Source organism: Theobroma cacao, chromosome 7, assembly GCF_053813885.1.
Source record: "Theobroma cacao isolate CCN51 chromosome 7, ASM5381388v1, whole genome shotgun sequence".
In the NCBI taxonomy this organism is placed as follows: Eukaryota; Viridiplantae; Streptophyta; class Magnoliopsida; order Malvales; family Malvaceae; genus Theobroma; species Theobroma cacao.
This window is the reverse complement of record NC_142645.1, coordinates 17,952,304-17,972,147: the sequence shown is the minus strand read 5'-3', so window position 1 is coordinate 17,972,147 and position 19,844 is coordinate 17,952,304. Positions and strand designations below refer to the sequence as shown.

At 31.6% G+C, this 19,844-nt stretch overlaps 1 pseudogene; it reads right to left on the bottom strand.

The window, feature by feature from the left end:
• Positions 1–1,346: 1,346 nt before the first annotated feature.
• On the bottom strand, positions 1,347–2,420 carry LOC108662819 (obg-like ATPase 1 pseudogene; annotated as a pseudogene).
• Between the last annotated feature and the right edge of the window lie 17,424 nt (positions 2,421–19,844).

The following is a 19,844-nucleotide window of genomic DNA, read 5'->3' as shown; positions in this document are numbered from 1 at the left end:
ATTGATGCAAGGACCAAGTAAGCGGAGCCCACTTGATCCAAACAAGCCTTAGATAAAGACAAACAGAAACACTTAGTATCACATTATAATGTGAGAACTCGTCTTAACACATTCATATATATATATATATATATAAATTAATATTTGAAAGAAGGTAAAACAAAAATACTATAAATTAAGATTTTGTTTACCTGTGCTTATTTCTATACTTATTTTATATATTTTTTGTAGCTGACATTATTTTTTAATGTGAAAGAATTTCAAATTAGTATCATTCTTAAAAATAACTTCTATAGAAGCTAATGCGACATCAAGTGGCGATAATAGTAGATGTATTTCAAGATTTTGTTGACTTCATATATGTAAGTTAATTATATTAGAAAAGGTCATCAAGTACTTTTTAAATTTAAAAAATACTTTATCATTCTTAATTAATTACAAAACTTTTGTATTTGTTTATTTTTAATCTTAATTTATTTCAATTTTTTTTAGGCATGAATGTATTTTCTTTAACTAATAAGTTGTTTTTTTATTAGAACATCTATTCGTTCCAACATCTTCTCTTATTGGGGTATGCAAAAATCGTTGTAATTATACTTGAATAAATCATTTTATTTTTTCCCTTAAATAATGACTTTTCTTGATAACAATTTAAAATAAAACAAAAAATATTAAAAAATAACTCATTTTTTTATAACTATTGTGCAACAATAGTGCAATTACCATGTAACAACAGTGCAATTACCGCGCAACAATAATGCAATTGGTTTGTTCGATGGCTAGTTTAACTAGTTACCGCATGTAACTAACAAACAAGTATTATACAGATTAAAAATAAACACTCTAATTGCTCTTTTGCTATACTCGTTTGCTATTCTTAATCAATTTAGTTGTTCTTCTTTAATGTTGTTAATCTTCTTATAATCGTTAAATTCAAAAACCCTTGCAAGCCTTTTTACAATAAAATCAAATAGTGAAAAATTATAGACTACTTCAAGTAAGCAAAATAATCAAATAGTGAAAAATTAAGAAATAGATTTTCATAGCATCGTATTTGTAAAAAAAAAATTAACAAGAAACACGTATTAGACATTGGTCGATCAAAGATGAATTCACATTGGTTGGTATCCTTAAAAGGAAGAATCCATTATAAGGATGAGATCATTAAAAATTTAGAAAACTATTTAATGATACCAATAGTCCCATTAAATTTGGAAAAAAAGCTTATATTGAATTTGAAAAATATTATGCCTCACCTTATCCTATGCCATAAGTTTATAGATGAATAACGAACAACATCATCAGTTTTAACTCCTCTTTTTTTGAGTTGTAGAAAATTGTATGCCTCACTTCTTCCCTCTTCCGGAAACATTGAACTTGAAAAATATTATGTCTCTGTCTTGAACCACATACATTTTCCCATATTGTCAATATTTTCCAACAACCTTAATAGTTGACTCATTGCAAGCTCCTTCAAATCTTCAAATTTCATAACTTCAGCATAAATAAAATCTTTTTAAAAATCAAAATGAATGGTTCCTATAGCTTGAAGAGCCTTTACCGTCTAACTTGCCAACATTTCAACTCATCAATGCCTTGTTTTCTTCACAACACTTTTTTGCTCTTTCAAGTTCCACATCAACAAGGTTTCTCTTAAACATGCCACTAAATGGAATGATTGGTTCACCACCATGTTTTTGCATAAAGCATGAATCTTTGGCAAGAACTTGATGTAAACTTTGTTAGTCATGTTAACCAAATAAAGAACGGGCTTGACACTAAGCAATTAAAAAATATTTAATATCTTAGTATCAATCGCTTTCCAATCCCTTGGACAAACATCTATTCCATCTTAAGCTCATGCCATGACCTTTTGACAAAATTCAAGCTTTATTTTTAATTGCTTATCATTACTCTTCTTCATGCTCTTTTCAATATGCTCTATCTTCTTTACAATAACTTTAATGTCCTTTACCCGTAATTCTACACTAATAATCTCTAAATTCCTTACAAGACCCACAAAATCATTAACATGGATGATGTCTGAATCTTCAAATGCATGTAAAACATAAAAAATGCCATTAATTACATAGATGTGAGACAAGAAACTAATGCCCAATCCTTGCCTTTGATGGGCACCTCTATCCAGTCAAATTATATGATGAATTTCTAAGAAAATTGAAACCTCATTTTTGGGCTTGTACAATTGGCACAACCTTCCAAAGCACTCATTTAAGACATTAACTCGAGCATCATTAAGCTCAATGGTATGATGGGAAAGTTCTCAGTAGAAATTGAATGCTTTATGAGGGTAGGGTAGAGTTGCCCACATTTTGTAATCCTATGATTCCGATCTTGAGGTGAGAAGAGAATCGGCTAAGGATAAGCCTCTTTGCTAATGCTTCCTTGGATTTAACTGTTTTTTTTTAATGCTAGAAATTCTCATAGAGCCTAGTTACCTTATTAAAATTTTATTAATAAATGGAAAATAATTGCATAAAAGAAAGGGACATAAACCTAACCTCCAGAATTACATAAGAGATGATAGAAAGAAGATCTATTAAAGGTACTACTTTCCTTGCATAATTTTTATGATTGCAAAGGATAAGTAATACTGCTTTAGTACAAAAACGAAATTCCAGAGATAAATGAAAAATTCCTAGTAGAAAAGCTACTTTCCTTGCATGTTTATCACAAATAAAAAGGAAAATAATATTTCTCTATTACAAGAGTCTAAAAACATGAAAGAAATGAGGAGTACTACTCCTTTACAATTAATTAAATCTAACATAAGAAAGATTTAATCAATCTAACCTTAATATACCTATTAGAGTACCTTTGACAATATGGAAAACTCAAAGACCTACATATGAATGACCCTAATTAGAGAGAAAATCTACTGCTTGATTCCCTTCTCAATGGAAGTGAGTGATTCAAGGGATTTAAATGCTTTCAGAGGCATTCCAATTTGAATTTTTTTTCATTTTTGATTAAAACAGATCATAGTTTGTTGTTTGCATTAGGAAACATGAAGTGAAAACCATCAATTGACAAGCAAAGTCCATTTATAGTCACTCATGTTGTAAAGCTTGACCTTATAAAATACTCGTCATGACATACATGTGATGATAGCATGATTGCATGTTAGGAGAGTCTCGAAAATTTACAAAAGTCGGTATTGTACCTAGAGGTACAACAAAGTTGATTTAATTCTTGAACTAGATCAAATAGGAATTTTAAGGTGAGATTAAGAGCTTCACAGTCCATGGATGACTCAAAATGGTAATTCGGAGTTTGAGGATCAATTTGGAGTCAAATCGGAATTTTCACTATCTAGGGGCAAAATGGTCATTTGCCACTTGGGGACAAAGTGGGAATTTTAGAAAAGATGTTTTGGTCCCATTTGACTTATTGGAGTATGATTTGAGGTTTAGAAGTGAAAAATTTTAATTTCGGTATAATTTAAAGTATATGGGTAAAATGATAATTTTGCCACCCCGGGGGTAAAATTGTAATTTTCCACCACCAGGACATTTGTCCAGCACATGGTCTTCCTTTATCCTTATTTTTGACCTTTGACTAATCATGTGGTGGAGATAAAAAGTTTAAATTTTTAAAGTTTTAAAACTGGACCAATAAGAAAATACCATGTGTTAAGCTTAGGATATTTTATTATTTAACTTAAAAATCAGCATAAATCAGCCCATTACTCTCCAAATATTCGGCGAAGCAAGGAAAAGAGGGAAAGAAAGGAAGAACAAACCCTAGGTGAGGAATTTCAAGAGAAAAAATGTGGAAAATCAAGGAAAACAAGTGAAAAAGGTAGGATTTTTCAACTTAAGCTTGAAATCTATTTTCCTTAAGCATTTCTCCTTATTTTCCATGCTTAAATTACATGTTTTTATGATGAATTGTTGGTTGATCAAAAATGGGTATGGAGAGAGAATGAAGTTAGATTAATTTGATTTTAAGTTATGTTAGTGTTTTTAGTTAGTTTAGCATATTTAGAAAGAAAACAACAAGAAAAGAATTCATTTTCCTCCATTACCATTATTGGCCAAATTTTGTGGGGGAATATTGGCTACTGATCTTGATGTTTATTTGAGGAATTATGATGAATAATGATGAATTATGAGCCTAGAAAAATAATGGAAATTTTCAGAGCAAAAATACGAATTTTTACCCATTAGGGGTATTTTCATAATTTGCTATCGGAACTGATAATTTGCACCGCACTGAGGGACATTAAGTCCATATGGGTGCAATTGAGGTATAGAAACTGAAAAAAATTAATTTAGAGTTTAAACGGACGCGTATATCAATTTATCGGGTAAAAGACCGAAATAGGCTAACATCGCGTTTAAGCAAAATTTAGACATTTTTGTATTCCATATCATGCATTAGTAGTCTAAATTAGTTTAATTTCAATTTAGTACCAATGTAGTGAGTTTCTCAATTTTGTATTGTGTCAAGGTGGCGAGTCCTCCGATAAAGGCAAGGGAATTGCATCCGAGGACCAGTAGTCTGAGTATTTTGAGAATCGGCACTCTAGACATTGTGAGTAAACTTACTATCATTTTAATTATCTAGGGTGATTTTTAGATGATTTCATTAATTCTATGAAAAAATGGATTTAAAATGGTAAATTTTCATGTTTTATGAATAAAGGTATTCCAATGAAATTAATTTATAAATTGTTTTGAAATTAATAGTGATTTTGAAAAATAGAGTACATGGAGACTATTAATTGTGGCAATTTGATTGTTTAAATTGATTGGCTTATGATAAATCGGGCATGATTGGCTAGTTGGCAATTGTATTGAAATACGAATTGTTTGGTTGCCTTGAAAGACTGCGAATTATAAAATTGCCATATCATGTTATTGAGTTTTATTGTATGGTGGATTATATATTAATTAATCACTGCAGTAGGGGGTTTTTTGTGGACCAGCCTTTTAGAGGGGCACAGTAAATCCCATTATATTCTTACCTCGAATGGAGAGGCACGTAGGGTATCTCTTGGGGTAAAGCTTAGGGTTCACTTCATGCCAAACCACCACGTGAGGGGGAACTCAGCCAACGCCAAGGAACGGCTATGTTTTCAAAACAAAAACATGATTTATGTGAAATGTGAATTTTAATAGCCTTGGCAGTCTTGGTAGGATGCCTCGGCCAAGGTGTTCCTGAGAATGAATTTATGGCACAAGCCTAGTTTTTATGAAATTCATAAGCCTCTTCACGTAATTTAAATGAAATGTATTCTAATGTTGTGACCCAGTTTACGATGATTTACTTTATTGTCTCCATGTACTCAACTCTAGATGTTTGTGATGATGTCTATTTACTCATTGGGATTTTATAATCTCACCACCCTCATTTCCATCCATTTTAGGTTCAGTATAGACTGTAGATAGCTGATCTCATCAAGGACTACCGTTGGATCTACATTTTCCAAACTGTAAGTTCACAATCCTCTTTACTTTTGTTTATTCGGAGGCCCTCTTATTATTGTAAATTAAATTAAATATTTTGGCTTACTGTATTACAGTATGTATAAATTTATTTAGCTTTTACACTACAAAAATTATTTACGTATAACTCTATAAATATTGTTTTATATGAAAATAGAATATTTTACTTAATATTTCTTTTATTTTCTTATTATATTCAAATAACCATAATTTCATTTTAAATGAAGATTTTAGACTTTTAAACTCATTTTGAATATGAATTATGTGTTTTGTACTTGTATATTACATTTTAGGCAGTTTCGAAATTTTTGAGAAAAATGACCAAAATACCCCTATGAGACAAAAAATTAATATTTTATTTGTTTTAAGTTCGAAATAGCTTAAAATCTTTTAGAACACGATATTTGACAATGGTTGCTCACAAGGGAAATGACAAAATAATAGTAAAGCCTTGTGAGGTTTCAGGTTGACATTCCGAGTAATGAGTGTCTATCGAGACACCGCGGTGGTTGTCACGGGCTCGAGGGGAGTACCAGGTCATGACACATGCCCTTGAAAGCCTAGTTAGTTGCTTTAAATGGCTTTATAATTATATAAATGATTTTAAAATTGAATTTTTCTCTTTTTTGGTTAAAACAGATAATAATTTGATGTTTGCATTAGGAAACGTGAAGAAAAAGCCATACATTAACAAGAAAAGTTTATTTATAGTCACTCATATCTTCAAAAGCCTTAATACTTGCTTTAAGTGGATTGATAACTCTTTAAATGATCTTAAATTGAATTTTTTAAACCATTTTGGTTAAAATAGATTGTAATTTGATGTTTGCATGAAGAAACGTGAAGTGAAAACCATCCATTGACAAGAAAAGTATATTTATAGTCAATCATGCCTTTATACGCCTTGTTACTTGCTTCAAGTGGACTTATAATTTTTTAAATGATTTTAAATTGAATTTTTTTTGACATTTTGTAAGGTCTACAGCTTTCTACATAGCTTTAGAAACAATGGAGTAAAGTGTGGAGGCAGGTTTTAGGCTTCAACTTTACAAGAAAAAAGGCTAGAAAAAAAAAAGCTTATAGTTCTAGGTAATTTAAAACAACAATAATAATCATACAAGTATTTCTTGAAATTCAATTCTTACTCATAATTGCTTGTAAGCATTGCCAAAATTATGATTACAAAACCGCAAAACCAATATTACATACCTTAGACTTACGACTTAATAAAAAAATTCAATAATAAACATCGTTTATCATATTATGGTGTGTTGAATGCTTCAAGAAGTAGTAGGTTTAATTCTGCACTCTTGTACCTCATCATTGGGCTCAAGAATTTTTTGTTGAATGCCTTGTTAGAAAATTTAGAAGAAGAAGAATAATTTGAGAACAAGGAAGAGTATGATTTTGAGGCGTGAATTTACACTTTCCTTAAGGTATTTTTTTCAACCTCTATGATACAATAAAGTACTTAAAACACTTATCAGAATTGTGAAATTGGCAATGTAAGAACACCGTTTATATAATAAGCCAACGTATATGTCTTTCAATGGAAAGACTTGTATCCTTTTATAATATGACTCTTCAAATCGTATGAATAGACTTGTTTCTTTCATAATATAACTCTTCAAACAATGGTTTCTTCTCATAATACAACTATTCAATAATTATATCTAATAACCTTTCAAAAGTTATATTTTAATAAGGTAATTATTTATAATTCTTTAGTCACAACTTTTCCCAACATTAATAAACTATGCAACAATCCCCCACTAGTTTGAAATGTTGGTCATATATAATATTTATTTTTTCCTTTCACACAAAAAAATTACGCATACAAGAAGGTGTTGGTCCCAAGTAAATGAGCTAGAGGGGGGGTGAATAGCACTTTTTGGCTCTTTCAAAACTTATCTCTAAGTGTAGACAAATTCAAGACAAATAAAGGAAAGAAAATAAAACAAAACAGAATAAATAAGGCAGCAAGATTTAGAGTGGTTCGGTCTAAGACCTACATCCACTACCTTGATTATTTAACCAAGGATTTTCCCAACAATCCACTAAGAATCTGGTGAAATTCACAAGCTTTCACCAAGCTTTACAATGGCTTTTCAAGGCTCAGCTAAAACCTTTTACACTAGTTTTTCCCTGGGTAAACTAAAACCCAAAGTGGTTTTTCAGAGGCTCAACCACAATCTACAATAATCAAGTTATCCCAAGCTTGAATAACCACTTAGAGTGACTTCCTCACACTAAGAATACAAGAAGATTAGTAAAAGAAAGTACCTATGATCACTAGTTGATCTGAATGGTACAAGATTGAGTGCAAAATACAAATGCAAAGAATAGGCGTTTAAGTGCAGTGAAGATTTTCTGGTTTTTCAACTTTCTATAGCTCAAATCTCATTCAAGGCTTCTTAAAGATTATTTCTAATTGTTGGAAGATCCTTTTATATGTAGAGATGCAACTCTGATGATAGTTTGGCAATTTTATGTCCATTGGAAACAGTTGAGGATGAGCTCTAGCCATTAATCTATCTTGTAGTGCTCTAGTTCAAATTGCAGACAGAGAGCTCTTAGTCGATTGACATATCTCCTGGTCGACTAAGTTGGTTCTGTTTTCTGGTCACAGATTTTGGTAAAGAGTACTTAGTCGACTGACTTGGTCGACTAAGTTGGTTTTGTTTCTCAAACTCTTCAGCCCGCTATTTCTTCAATTTGAAACTTGGCCAACCAACATTCTTCCTTGTTTAACTAATGAGCTCCTCCTTGTTAGGCAATCATATCTCGTTATTTTTATCACCTTTTTCTTTTAATATTTACTTTGAAAGATTGATTTGTTAAATTCATGTATTAATTTTCTGCACACTTAAGTAAAGGCATTAGAGACAAATAAATGGGAATGTTTTATTATCATCAAAAACTAATGGAGCCAATAGAAGGTATCTCTAGATTTGAATCATCAATTAGCAAATGCATCTCCGAACCCTAATGAAGTAGATGGTGTTTGCAGATTGAACCTTGACTTCTAGCATTAGAATTGAAGATACATAGCACATAATATTCATTTATTTTTCTATAAATGGTCATTCACTTTTAGCACCATAATGACCATGTGCTTATCCTATTCATAATAAACATTTACAAGAGAATCCCCCAAATTTTTCTTGTTGAAGCGGCACAACTCCTTATGTTTATGTAGGTGGAGTTTTCATTAATGTCCCTATTGCTCTAGACATTTTTCTTTCCTTAATATGATATTTGAACTCCATTAAGAGAAAAAGCTGAACCTCTTCAAGCAATGGATTGCACTATTTTCTAATATAATTTTAAGGAATGGATTCTAATAGTGCATCACAGACATATAACAATAACTTGTTTTTACCCATTGAACTTTGTAGTTAGTGGTTACAATTTAAAAGTTGGGTTCCCACTATTAATGTCTAATAGGGGTTTTAAACCCATTCCTTTTGTAGCACTACTTACCAAATCCTTTAGTAAACCTTTCGTTAGAAGATCTGCCAAATTACTTGCAGATTTAACATATGTTATGGTAATTACCCCTTTAGAGATTAATTCTCTAATATAATCATATCTTAAACTAATATGTCTTGATTTTCCATTATAGACATCATTATATGTTCTAGACATTGTAGCAGGACTATCACAATATAAGGAAATGGCTGGCATCAATTGTGGCCACAACTCTATATCTAATAACAAATTTTTTAACCATTCTATTTTTTTTTCTGTTGCAGCTAATGCTATAAAACTCAGACTCCATTACTGCATGTGAGATGCAAGTTTGTTTCTTAGATGCCCAACTAATGGCACTACCTCTTAGTGTAAAAATTCAACCTTAAATGGACTTATTTTCATTTGCATAAGTAATCCAAGTTGCATCAAAATATCCTTCTAATACTCTTGGATAATCTAAATAATGTAAGCCAAATTTATAGTTCTTTTAAGATATCCAAGAACTCTCCTAATGGCTTTCCAATGAATTTTACTAGGCTTACTTGTATATCTTGATAATTTACAGACTATAAATGCAATATCTGGCCTAGTGCAATGCATAACATACATAATATTTCCAATAGCACTAGCATATTCAAGTTGTGCAATTACTTAGCCACCATTCTCATGCATTTTTCTACTTGAGTCATATGGAGTGCTAAATTCTTTTATATTAAGATGTTTAAATTTAATGATTAATTTCTAAATATAATGACATTGATTAATAACAGAATCATTATTATGTTTCTGAACTTCAATACCTAAAATGGCATCAACCTTATTCAAATCCTTCATTTTAAATACAAAGGTTAAATATTTCTTTGTTTCATTTATGCCGATCATGTTATTGCTAAATATTAGCAGGTCATCAACATAAAGACATATTACTACTCCATAATATTTGGTAAATTTTGAGTAAACAAACTTGTTAGCCCCATTATGTTTAAAACCATAGGACAATATGGATGAGTTAAATTTTTCATGCCATTGCTTGGGAGCTTGTTGTAGCCCATAAAGTGATTTAACCAATTTCCAAAGCTTTTTCGCATTTTCAGGAAGTATAAACCCTTTTGGTTGTTCCATATATACTTCCTCATTCAAATCACTATTTAAAAAGGTTATTTTAACATTCATTTGATGTGTATGTAACTTATAGATCGAAGTAATGCTATAACTATTCTAATGGATTTTATTCTAGCTATGGAAGCATATGTATCAAAATAGTATATGCCTTCCTTTTGTTTGAAACCTTTAACAACTAATCTTGCTTTAAAGGTTTGTACAAAACTATTGGTATTATATTTTCTTTCTAAACACCAATTTACATCCAATTGGTTTAGAACCTGAAGGTAAATCAACTAAGACTCATGTATTATTAGACATTATTGAGTCCATTTCATCATCTACAACTTATTTCCAAAAGGTTGCATCTCTTGAAGACATTGCTTCACTAAAAGTTTTTGGGTCTTCATCTACACTTAGTACAAGTGGTGTTTTATTTAGTATATTGGTTCTATCTCCATCAATTAGAAAAATAATTGAATCTGAAGAAACATAATCAGAATCTAAATATTTCTCTTTTCTCAATCTTTGACTTTTTCTTGACTCAATAAATTCATTAATTTCTTTTCTTTTTTCAGAGCCAATTCAATTTGCTTTTCTTTTTCAAAATTAACAAAATTATAAATAAATTTATTTTTAAAGAAATCAACATGTATAGATTCAACTATAGCATTAAATTTTAATCAAGTAATTTATATGCTTTTGAATTTTGTGCATAACCAACGAAAATACTTTTGATGCCTCTAGGTCCTAATTTTATCTTATGAAGATCTGTGACTTTATGATAAGCTATACACCACCACACTTTATAATAATTCAAATTTGGTTTTCTGCCATTATTCCATAATTTATATGGTGTCACAAGTAATTTCTTTAAAGGAACTTTATTACTTATATGACATGTTGTCAATAGTGCTTCTCCCCAAAGATTAAAAAGAGGTTTTACCTTTAACAACATACTACTTACCATATCTGCTAATGTTTTATTTTTTCTTTCGACTAATACATTATGTTGGGGTGCATAAGGAGTTGTTCTTTGATAAATTATTCTATTTTCTTTACAAAATAGAGAAAACAAGTCTAGAAAATATTCTTCTCCTCTATCACTTTGAAGAAGTTTAATCTTCTTTTCTTTTTGATTTTCAACAGCAGTTTTAAATTCCTTGAATTTGTCAAATGCTTCATCTTTTGATTTCATTAAATAAACATGAGTGAACCAAGAGTAATCATCAATGAATGTTATAAAATACCTTTTCCCTCCCATTGTTAGTAAACCATTTAGTTTACAAATATCATGTAATGAACGCTCCTCGATCGCTACTAGCATCCAAGACCTTCAAGAGAACCTGCCAGGTCTCAAACTAGCCTTATTAGAAATTCCCATTAATTCACTATACTCATTCACCAATCCATATTATTGCTTTAAACCATACACTCTCGTGACATGATTTGAACAATAGGCATAATAAATCAATTTGACCTTTAATCCATATGATCATGTGTAAATACATCATAGTCTGAAATCTCCAATTGAATATTTATATTGAGATTAGTATTCATTTACAAAAGAAAGACAAATTACAGTGACTCTACCTCTAGCAGCAGAGTGACTCAGAATAAGATGCTATGAGATGCCTTTATTTATCTACGGTGGACAATGATTGTCGATGAATGCATGCTAGGCCGATCACTATATGCAAAAGGGAAATAAGGGGGTAAGTCTCACAGACTCAGTGATCATCAGCTTCGTGAGCAGGACATAGATGGGAAACAAGCTATAGACAAAAAATTTGAATATTAAAAATGGAAGAATATATGTAAACGAATCAGTTCAAAAAGGTAATTTGCTCTTTACATGTAAAACCATAAATTTTAATGCAAGATAATCATTTAAATCAAGTATCAAACCAATTCATGTAAAGATCTCTGCCGTTGAAATCATTTAACAACTTGCTTAAAGCAAATCAGTAGAGTCACGCATGCTCCCGTAAAATCCAACATTAACAAAGCTTATATGCAAATTCATAAATTACCTCGTATGCGAGGAGTTAAAGCCAATGTCATCATATAAGTAGGGGAGCTGCAGAAAGTCATTATTTCTCACCATGTGAAAAACTACATACATGAAAACCTTAAAGAGATATCACTCTCAAGTAGGTAATAATAATCACTCATGGACCCACTTCCATGTAATAACAATCCGGGAGCACCGCTCCACCGGATTCCCATAGCCATGGCAGTCTACACAATGTTGGTTGACATTAGAGAAATCAAGCAGTCGCAACTGCATATATCATTTGTGGCCTAACCACATATACATATCATAGACCATGGCCCCAGCCACGTCTAACAGCCCGTTAGTGACTCAAAAGTTCTCTATTTAAAGCTCACTTGTGCACAAGGGTCACACTTTTTTGATGTGACATCCAGCCTACTCTTGAATTTCCTGATTTGATAAAACCATTTAAAAGCAAATTGGGTTCTCAAAAACTCATTTCAAATCCATTTCAAAAGTACTAATCATGGTAACACGATAAAACCTCTTTTTGTAAGACTTTGCAATGTAAAACCTTTGCAATGAAATTTAACTATCAAGTCAACATGGTGAATATATGTAATTTGTTCATGAATGCACATCACAAAAATCAATAAGGCACACTTCGATATAAATTGTGGTAAAAAGCTTGTTTCCTGATTTTCAAAACCTTTTACATGTATAACTTATATATATATATATATTTATATAGCCAAAACAATTTCAAACATTATTGCATCCACAATTGCCTAGCATTTTTACCAGCTCATGCTTTCCATAATAATAGTTTGTAAATCTCTCCAAACCAAGTATACAAATCACTTATTAATTTCTAATAGCACATGCTTTCCACAATGGCATTAAATAAATCATTGATAAATTACTTTACGTATAATATTGAATCTTTTGAAATAGACATCCTCTACTTACTTTTCAATGGCAGGATATCACTTTGCCACTTATCTGGTTATGTTTTCTCCTTTAGTTAATCACCACGGTGTTCCTTTTCCACTTGCACACTTCCTAGCAATAAACCAAGCTTAATATTCTTAGTGTTTATCATTCCCATTTTTCTTCCTCATTCAAACATTAATCATCATTTTAATAACTTACATCATGCTAGAATCATCATTCTTTCTCACTTAATCTTTACATATTCATGTATGTTTTGACATATTTTTACTAAGGAAATTCATATCTCTTACTTGCATAATTCTTTACGTTATGTGTACCAGCAACTTATTTATATTATTAAGTGCCCATTTCAACCTTCCCAAGCAATTTTCATCCAAATCCATCTTATATTTTCATAACATTAACCATATATATGGCAGCAACAATCATTCCCATTTTACTCAATTATTTGCAAGTTTACATGCATCATTATCTATCTAACTTTCAATGCTTTATTTCTCAATCCACCATTCATATTATTCCTCCTTATCCTTTCAAATAACATACCAAGCAAACTTAATATTTCTAACTAGCTCATGCATGTTAGATTCTCTCAACAACCATATGCACTTTTAACATGCTGCCACTAAGCACAGCATCAATTTCCATTCATGTTATATCAACATTCTTAACATTTTAAATCTTTCACAACAACACAAATCCACAAATTTAATTCTTTTCAAGCTTTCAACTAGCATAATTGTTTCCTAACCATACTCAAAGCATCACACAATCATTTCACATTGCATGCCTTATCTTTGTGATGGATTCGGCCTTGCATGCAACCTCAATATGTCAAGCCCTACTCTATTTTATACTTGTCATGTCATTCATGTGCTTGATAGAATGTTTGCATAAGTGAATGTATCGAAAAATCGTTAAAAATCGGTATTGTACCTAGTGGTACAATTAAGTTGATTAAAGCCTCGAACTAGGGCAAATAAAGATTTTACGATGTATTTGAGAGTTCTTGAATCTTAAAATGTCTTATTATGATGATTCCAAATTCGAGGATTGATTTGGAGTTAATTAGAGAATTTTCATAACGTAGGGGCAAAATGGTCATTTTGCCACCTAAGGGTAAAATTGGAATGTTGGATGATATTTTGACTAAATTTGATTAATTAGAGCATTATTTGAATTTGAAAAGTGAAAATTTTCAATTTTGACATTTTTTCAAACATAGGGGTAAAACGATCATTTTAAGTATCCATGAGGACGAAATTGAAAATTTTGGAATTTTACACCACCATGACACTTGTCAAACCCATGAATTTCACCCATTATTTTTTTAAGTGAGAGATTATATGTGGTGGGAATGAAATGCTTAATACTTATGTTTTTAAACATGGACCAATTAAAAGGTGACAAGTGTCAAGCTTTAATATTATTTTAATTACCCATATAAACTCACTTAAAACCCTTACATTCACACTCTTATGGCCGGCCAAGCAAGGGAACAAAGAGAAAAAGAGAAGAACAAACCCTAGGAAGGAAAAATTCAAGAGAAATTGTTGGATTTCAAGGAATCAAGCAAGTAAAGGTAAGATTTTTATTTTAGCTTGTGATCTACCTTTCCCATGCATTCTTTTTTATTCTCCATGGCTGAAATTCAAGTTTTCAAGAGGGAACCTTTGCTAGACAAATCTAGAGAGAAAAGTTTTGGTGATGAATTTTGCTAAATTTCACAATATCTTAGTGTTTTTATTTATTTTGTGATGTTTGGAAGGAAAAACAAGCAAGAAAATCACATGTTCTTCAACAACCCTCATTTGGCCGAATTTTCTATATGGCATGTTGATGATGGATTTGGTTGTATTTCATGTTATTTAGCTCGTAATTGATGATTTATGATATCGAATATCGAAATCGGAATGAATTTCGGTTACGGTGAATTAAGTTACAATTAAGCTCATTGAGATATTTTGGTGTATTTGGAATATTGGAAGTGTAATGAAGATATTTGGAGTTGAATTGGATGTTTTGGCTAATTAAACAAGGCATAGTGCGAGTTAGGTCGAATGCCAATTCAGTCTGATCATAATTGAACCCATGTAGAACACTATCTTTAAGTGATTATTCGGACAATTCTCATTCAATGTCATGCATTCATATAGAGCCTGAAATAGTTTTATAACAGTTTAGCATAAATATATTGAATTACGTGTCGTGTATTACGTATAGGTGGGGAGCTCTCTGATAAGGGTAAAGATATTCTGCTCGAGGACCAAGAATAGGAGTACTCCAAACTCTTGCTATTGTGAGTAATCAGATGTTCATCTTAATTATCTAAAGTGGTTTATACTTGTTTTAAGATTTTAAGAATAAGGCACTTAATTTGCAAATTATTATGTTCTACGTTTTAAATGTTGGTTAAATGACTGAGATTTATAAATTATTTTGAAACTAAATGTTGATTTTTGAAATAGAGTAAGTGGAGGCTATACATTTGTATTATATATATATATATATACATAATTTGAATTGATGGCTTATGAAATTGTGGTAGCATGAATGGCTGAAATTGTGGTTTTGTGAATTATATAAATTGTTTTGTCTTACATTGACAAGTTGGATAGTACTATATTAGCCATGTTATGCTGTCGACATTTTATTGATTTGGTGGGTTATGTATTTAGCTTACTACAGTGGGCGGGTTTCCGTGGACCAGCCTATTAGAGGGGCACGGTAAACCCTGTTATATTTTACCTTAGTATGAAAGGTGCAGAAGGTATCTCCTAAGGTACGTTTAGAGTTCACTTCACGCTAAACCACCACGTGAGGATGAAACTCAGCCAACGTCAAGGAATGACTATATTTTAAAAGTAAAAACATGTTTTATGGGTATATGTCGTTTTAACATCCTTGGCGAACTCGGTTGGATGCTTGGGCCAAGGTGTCACCGAGTATGAGTTTTGGCACAAGCCAAGTTTTTAAGAGAATCATAAGCCTTGTTGATTATTTTGATGAAATGTAATTGTTTTATACGAATTGAAATGAGTTTTGAATGTTATGAACTATATTCTAATGGGAGGATTTAACTGTCTCCATTTACTCAGCTGCAGATGTCATAGATGAATTTTGCTTATTCACTGGGTTTATAAAAACTCACCCCTTCTTTTTACCCATTTCAGGCTTAAGACAATCTGTAGACAGCCGATTTTGTAGAGGGTTGCTTTTGGATTTCTATCCTTAGAAATCGAAGGTCTACAATCTTGTATTTTTTCGGTTATATTGGGGCCCACATGTCATTGTAGAATATTTTGTATACCTGGCTGCGTGTGCCACTGTATGTATGAATTTTTTTTACTTTTACGCTACAAAAATTATTTACGCAGAGTTCTATAAATATTGTTTTATAAGAAAATGAAATATTTTATTTAATATTTTTATTTAGTTTGATTAGCCAAAATTTATTTTAAATAGATGATTTAGATTACTAAAATTATTTTTAGATAAGAAATGTATATTTTTCGATCGTATGTTGTATTTTCACCAAGTTTCAAAATTTTTTAGTAAAAATGACCAAAATACCCCTATGTGGCAAAAATTACTTTTGTTTGTTTTTGATTGAAAAATAATGTATATTCTCTTAAAACATGATATTTAGTAACTGTTGCTCACAGAGAAGACATAAAATTGATGCAAGAGCCTTGCGAGGTTTCGGTTGACATTTCGGGTAATGAATGTCATCGAGACATCGCGGCGGTTGTCACGGGCTCGAAGGGAGTACCGGGTCGTGACACAATATCCTTCCAATGCTCCAATCACCAAGCTACCAACATGATTCACAAGTTATTTCTTCAAAGATCTTACCAACAGTGGCTTAAAACAAAATATTATGCTTACCACTTCTCTTTCACTTTGAATCCACCATGCATCCATGGTTTTGGTAGCTTGCATGTCACCAAATCTTCTCCAATCATGCCAATCTTTGTTGCCACAAAACACTTCTTATAGTTACCAATCCATTTTCAAAGATTATTTAAGCTAAAACCAAAATCCTTACCTTATTTCCCTTGAATCTTGAAACCCACTTGATATTTCTTCCAATGCCCTTGAATCACTCTTTAAAACATGTTTGAATATGTACCTTTGAGATTCTAAGTATCAAAGTATGGGTGAAATGGAAGAAAAAGGCAAGAAACCTTTCTTTTCTCCCACATTTTTCCTTTGAACCCTCACAACCCAAGCCTTCCACTTTTCTCTCTTTTTTCTCTCTTTTTCTTCTCTTGGGTGGAACTCCTCAAGCTTGCTCTTCTCTCTTTTCTTCTCTAAATGGCTGGCCCTCTCTCAACTTCTCAAAGGTAGTTCACTATTCTCTCGTTACTCTCTCAAAGGCACTGTTTTTGCCTAAGTTTCCAAGCTATTTTCCTTTTCTTTTCTCTTTTTATTTTCTTATTTACTTGGCCACCCTCATGAACCAATCCAAACACATGCATTCTTATTCCTCTTATTTCATTTGGCCACCTTTTGAAACCAATCACAACACATGCACCAATTCACCTTTTATTTTCATTTGGTCATTTTGCCAACCAATGGGTTTTCATACATCAATTTCCTTACTTCCACATTGGTTAAATATCCACTATTCATTATCCTTCCATTCTTTAATTCATTTCCATTTAATCCCACCTTATTTGTACCCAATGGTCTTTCATGCATTCTCCCAACTTATTTCTCATTTGGCCACCTAATGCACTAATCTCCTTACATGCAAATTGATTTAAGCTTATTTTTCTTTTTACTTCACATGGTGGGGATCCCACATGTTCCCTACTAACTTTCTCCTTGCATGCATATTTTTGCATGTAATAGTGAATTTACATGCATATTCCACTCTCCCACACAATCTAATTTTCCTTGGTTAGTTAATTTCCATTTAGCTTCAAATATTCTAATTGCACATAAGTCCTCAACTTTTCTTTATTTACCATTCGACCCTCCGTACTTTTCATCCTTTACAAGTTTGTCCTTCATTCATTTCTTTTCATTTCAATTGCTTTTTATCTTTCTTCCCTTACACATGTACAAATAAAATATAAAATTTGCTCTTCACCAAGGCATCACCATAATATTTGAATGTATACGTACCTACTCTGCCTTTATTACATAAGGCACAGGGCCCCACTTACATCATTTTTCTTCGAAATTCTTTCATTCTTCTTTTCCCCCACTTACATTAACCATATGATCCTCCTTTATGACTAATTTCAACAACAGATAAAATATTAATATTTTATTTTTTTATTAATAAAATATTATTTTATTTTAAAATTCTCCACTTGTCCCCTTGGGTCCCAAAGTGCCTCATTTTGCCTTAGTTCACTTCTAAATCATCTTCTAACTTGCCAACTCATCATTGATAAAAATATTATTATTTAATTATTATTTTCACATGTATGAAATATTTTATTCTAAAATATTCCCTTCACCCATCACCACTCTTTAGCACTCAATTTTGACATCAATTGACCCTTCGTCTTGTCGATAAGATCTTATTGGCTCCTATAGGTGGGTACAGGGTGTTACATATCAAAATGTACAAGTTCTAATAATTCTGATTTTCTTTCAACTTTTGTAAAAGGTTTCTTTGTCATTTTTGCCTCAACACAAATTTCATATTTTTGAAAACTATCTTTTTGACATGAAATATAGCCATGTTTTGACATAAATTGTCACGACCCGGTACTCTCATCGAGCCCATAACAATCGTCGCGATGTCTCGATTGACATTCATTACTTGGAATGCCAACCGAAACCTCGCAAGGCTTTCACATCAGTTTTACTTTTCCCTTGTGAGCAACAGTTATTAAATACCATGTTTTAAAGAAATATAGACTAATTTCAAATCAAAAACAATCAAAAAGTAATTTCTACTACACACGGGTATTTGGTCATTTTACCTAAAATTTTCGAACCCTAGTAAAAATATGATATACGAGTAATAAGTATCCATTTCATGTCTAAAAATAAGTTTCGTTGTCTAATTCATCAACTCAAAGTGAAATTATAACCATTCAAATTAAATAAAAATATTAAATAAAATATTCATTTTGTTATAAAACAATATTTATAAAACTCTACGTAAATAATTTTTGTAGCGAAAAGCAAAATAAATTCATATATATAATAGCACACTAAACCAGGTATACGAAAATATTCTACAATAACATGTGGGCCCCAAAATAACCAAAAATATACGAGACTGTAGACCTTCGATTTCTAAGGATGCAAATCCAAAAACAACCCTCGACAAAATCGGCTGTCTACAGACTGTCCTAAGCTTGAAATGGATAAAACGAAGGGGTGAGTTTTTACAAACCCAGTGAATAAGCAAAATTCATCTATAACATCTAAAGCCGAGTAAATGGAGACAGTTAAATTATCCCATCATAATATAGTTCATAACATTCAAAACTCATTTCAATTCCTATAAAACAATTACATTTCATCAAAATAATCAACAAGGCTTATGATTCTCTTAAAAACTTGGCTTGTGCCAAAACTCATACTCGGGGACACCTTGGCCCGGGCATCCAACCGAGTTCGCCAAGGATGTTAAAACGACATATACCCATAAACCATGTCTTTACTTTTAAAATATAGCCATTCATTAGCATTGGCTGAGTTTCATCCGCATGTGGTGGGTCGGCGTGAAGTGAACTCTAAACTTACCTTAGGAGATACCCTCCGCGCCTCTCATACTAAGGTAAAATATAATGGGATTTACCTTGCCCCTCTAATAGGTTAGTCCACTGAAACCCGCCCACTGCAGTAAGCTAAATACATAACCCACCAAATCAATA